Source organism: Cervus canadensis, chromosome 13, assembly GCF_019320065.1.
Source record: "Cervus canadensis isolate Bull #8, Minnesota chromosome 13, ASM1932006v1, whole genome shotgun sequence".
In the NCBI taxonomy this organism is placed as follows: domain Eukaryota; kingdom Metazoa; phylum Chordata; class Mammalia; order Artiodactyla; family Cervidae; genus Cervus; species Cervus canadensis.
In genome coordinates, this window is record NC_057398.1 from 61,647,191 (window position 1) to 61,652,189 (window position 4,999).

Here is a 4,999-nt window from a genome sequence, read left to right on the forward strand (position 1 = left end):
CGTCAAGGACAGTAGAGAAGAATAGTTTATTTAGGAAGTATTCATTCACAATCTACTGCAAACCCAAGGTTTTACTCTCATCAGACCAGGAAAGGTCCTGATTTCAAGAAACTGATGAAGGATTCAGTCGTAGAGAAAAGAAACCTAAACAAAAATTATAAAACAATGTAATAAAGATAGAAGTGGCATTATTCTCAATTTCAAGCATAACTTCTGGAAAAAAGTGATCACTGACTTAAGACTTAAAATTTAGCAGAACTGAATGAGAGAGAGGAGGATAAAGAAAACATATCAGGAGGCCGTAAGTAAAGCATCAATTGTGTGGGTACATGTTACTATAAGTAGTTAAATACTTTTAAATCTAAAATGTGATGGAAAAAGATTCAAGAGATAAGGAGAGAGTCTAGTATGTTCAAAGCAAATTAGCAACAGTATATGCACTTTTTAAGAACTCATTAACATCAGGAGATTCATCATAATTTTGCTATTTAAGGCAGTTTTCCAGCCACTGAAGACTCCCTGTAGGAAAAGATGAAGAATAAGAGAAGGCATGCATAATGAGAGGCATGTTGTACTCTAGGAATGGGGCTAGATGATGCCAAACATGTCCACAGTGACTCACAGAATCACATGTTATAATGTTGAAATTTGCCTAGAATTTCCAGAGAATATATATATAAATATTATATATATATAATATATATAAATTATAATATACATATATATATATATATATATATATATATATATACACACACACATATAAAACTTACATTCAGATTCAAAATCTGAGGGTTAAGGAATAAAGTCTTACCTAACAATTTAGTTTTGAGAAAAAATAGTAAATTAAGAGATTGTTGAAATCTCTTAGAATCATTCTAACCCTTTCCCTCACGGTAAGATGTAAAGGAAAAGGGAGAAATTCAATAGATTGAAAAAGAACTTTTAGGAAACTCTTTAAACAGAGCTAAACTCTTTCTCTTCCTCTTTTCCCTTCTCTCCTCTGCAAGCACAGTCAAACTTTTATGTAGGGGAAAGCATGCATGCATCTTGGGGAGGAGGGAAGGAGTTGGGGAAGGTCTGAGCAGGGCAAGTAGGATCTAGCCTGGCCTGGAGTACAGAGCCTGAGCCATGATGAGTGGTGGAGAAGGGTGACTGTCTGGGCAGAGGTGGGGATGACCTGGTAGGGAGTTTAGATCCAAACAGGATGGAGGAGGGCAGCTTGGGTGCCCTTGTTCATTGTGTCAGAGTGTAATCAAGATGCAGAGTACGTGGGATGGCATGGGGCAGCCCAGCACTGGATGGCAGAGTTTGGATGGGTTGGATCGAACATCCCTGGAGGAGAGGGTATTTGAAGTGACATCTCAAAGAAGTTGTCAGTGAGGTGAGATACACACATGCTGGAGGATGTCAGAAGGCAAATGTGTGCGGGGAGGGCAGCCACATGAGAGCAGCCTGTCCCTGCTTCTCATGCCTGACTGTTGGGAAGGGGGCTTCAGATGCAGAGTCTGCTTAGCAGGTATGTCAGAACCCAAGGGCTGGGGAGGGCATCTGAAAGAAGGGGCAACAGAGCATGGCACCCTGCAGCTGGAGTGAGGCCAGGTGTCCACAGTGAGGAGGAACTGGCTGTGCTGATGGACAATTAATGTTATGTGGATGAGGTGGTTTAAAAAAAAATTAAATGTACTAATAATTCAATATATGAAAATAAATAACATAAGAAGAACAGATACCATTTTATTGCAATCTGAAAGTGACTAAAAAAATAAATCTTAAAAGTTATCATGAGACAAAATAGCTCTTGTATCAATAATTTCATATGGTGACAGATGGAAACAACTTATTGTGGTCACCACTGCACATTGTATACAACTGTTGAATCTTTATGACGTTCACCTGAATGTTGCACATCAATTATGTACAATTGAATGTTGTGTGTCACTTATGAAAAGAAAAGAGAAAATGTTTGAAAATGTTTGTTGCTCACTCGTGTCTGACTCTTTGGGACCCCACCAGGCTCATCTGCCCATGGTATTCTCCAGGCAAGCATACTGGAGTAGGTAGTCATTCCCTTCTCCAGGAGATCTTCCTGATCCAGGGATCAAATTCAGGTCTCCTGAACTACAGGCAGATTCTTTACCATCTGAATCACCAGGAAAGCCCAATTATACTTCAGTTCAAAGAATTAATGAGAGCCACATTTCTCACTGTCAGAGAAAGGGATATATATATATATATATATATATATTATATATATATATATATATATTTTTTTTTTTTCTTTCTTTCAAAGAAGCAAGTTAAGGTGAACACTGAAGATTTGGGTGGGAATTAGATTTTTCAGTCTAATGCTCTCCTAACTGAGCTATTCTGGCTAGCTTGGGTGAGAATTAGAAGTATTGTTGTTAACACTTGTCTTCAGTATAAAGAAATACATGAAAATAACTCAGCTGTGAATGTGTATAGTTTCTGTATAACTACAGACATATCTATGTAGATTGCATATATACCTATACTTACACACACACACACACACACACGCATGTATATAATGTGTGTGTATGTCTACATTCTGTAGCTCTGTTTGCAGAGAGGTCCTGGTAGCAGAGACACACCAATAGTAACGAGCTTGGCTTGCACCCACTTTTGGGTTTCACCAATGGCTCAGTGGTAAAGAATCTGCCTGCAATGCAGGGGAAGCTGGTTCTATCCTTGGATCAGCAAGATCCCCTGGAGGCGGGCATGGCAACACACTCCAGTATTCTTGCCTGGAGAATCCCATGAGCAGAGGAGCCTGCAAGGCCATAGTCCATAGGGTCACCAAGAGTCAGACATGACTGAAGTGACTGAACACGCACGCAAGGCATCCACTTGTATCTTCTAAAGAACATTCTCCAACAAAAGAAATTAGGTTTTTTATGGAGGGGGCTGATTTGATTCCAGTGCATGAAGCATGAAAAGAACAAACAAGTTGTGGGGTGTGTGTGTGTGTGTGTGTGTGTGTGTGTATCTGATCAGAAACAAGGAAGTGCTCAAAAAGTGATGGGTTAAAAGGAGGGTGTTCCTACTGGGCAACTCTGAGACAATTGGAAGATCAAATAATTAAAAATAAGAAGAAACTGTATTTACTTGTCAAAACTCTTCAGAGAAGACTCATAGATTTCTACAAGTGCCTACCATGCAATGAATATGATTTATTAATCTCCTGAGCTTATAGGTGGATATTGATACTTGGCATAGCAATCATTTTCAGGCATTTTCAAAGATAAATTGTGTAAAATATTACAGATCAGCATGAAGAGTAATCACAATCCATCTTGAAGATAAGGAATACCAACTTTGAACCCCAACCAAATAAAATACTATTCCTTAAAAAGAATTTCTTTATTTTCAGTGGACCTGTGTTTCAAAAAATAGTAATTTTTAAAATTTCATTAATAAGAGTTGTGGAAACCTATTTTTCCAGAACATCTAGCTAAGATAATCGATACAGATGGCTACAGTAAACAAGAGATTTTCAATGTAGACCAAAGAGCCTTATGTTGGAAGAAGATGTCATCCAATCAATGTCTGGCTTCAGAGCATCAAAGGACAGGCTGACTCTCTTGTTAGGGGCTAATGCAGCTGGTGATTTTAAGTTGAAGCCAAGGCTCATTTACCATTCTGAAAATCCTAGGGCCCTTAAGGATTACACTAGATTTTGTTTCCCTGTGTTCTATAAATGGAACAGCAAAGCCTGAATGACAGCACATCTGTTTATACAACATGGTTTGCTGAATATTTTAAGTCCCTTGTTGAGAGCTAGTGCTCAGAAGAAAACCTTCCTTTCAAAATATTACTGCTCCTTGATAGTACACCTGGTCACTCAAGAGCTCTGATGGAAATGTACAATGAGATTAATATTGTTTTTATGCCTAATAATATGACATCCACTCTGAAACCCATGGATCAAAGAGAAATTTTGACTTTCAAGTTTTTTATTAAGAAATAAAGTTTGTAAGGTCATTGCTGCCATTGACAGCGATTCCTCTGATAGGTCTAGCAAAGTAAATTGAAAACCTGCTGGAGAGGATTCACTGTTCTAGCTGCCATGATGAACTTCATGGAAAGAGGTCAAAATACCAACATTAAAACAGTTTGAAAGAAGTTGATTCCAACCTTCATGACTTTGAGGCTTCAAGACTTCAGTGGAAGCAGTAAATGCAAATCTGATAGAATTTGCAAGAGTACTAGAGTTAGTCCTGAAGGAGAGCATGAAAATGTGACTGAATTGCTGCCATCTCATGATAACACTGGAATGGATAAGTTGCTTCTCATGGATGTGCAAAGACAGTGGTTTCTTGAGATGGAATCTACTCCTGATGAAGATGCTCTGAAGATAGTTGAAATGGCAACAAAGAATTTAGATTATTCCATAACTTCGTTGCTCAAAGTTGAGGCAGGATTTGAGAGGATTGACTCCAGGTTTGAAAGCAGTTCTACTGTGGATAAATTCTATCAAATGGCATTGCCTGCTACAGAGAAATCCTGTCCATGAAAGGAGGTGGCAAACTTCACTGTTGTCTTATTTTAAGAAATTACACAGCCACCCCAACTTTTAGCAAACACTACCCTGATCAGTCAGGTGCCAACAACACTGAGGCAAGACCCTTCACCAGAAAAAAGATTATGGCTTGTTGAAGTCTCAGATGATGTTTAGCATTTTTCAGCAACAAAATCTTTTAAATTAAAATATCAGTTCACTTCAGTTGTTGTCATGTCTGACTCTTTGCAGCCCCATGGTCTGCAGCACACCAAGCTTCCCTGTCCATCACCAACTCCCAGAGCTTGCTCAAGCTTATGTCCATTGATGCCATCCAACCATCTCATCCTCTGTCATCCCCTTCTCCTCCTGCCTTCAATCTTTCAATCTTTCCCAGCACCAAGGTCTTTTCCAAAGAGTCAGTTCTTCACATCAGGTGGCCAAACTATTGGTGCTTCCGCTTTAAAGAATGTACAC

The 4,999-nt window shown here is 38.9% G+C and overlaps 1 pseudogene; it reads left to right on the forward strand.

Moving 5' to 3' along the window:
* Positions 1-1,407: 1,407 nt before the first annotated feature.
* Positions 1,408-4,699, forward strand: LOC122451764 (annotated as a pseudogene).
* The last annotated feature ends 300 nt before the right edge of the window (positions 4,700-4,999 follow it).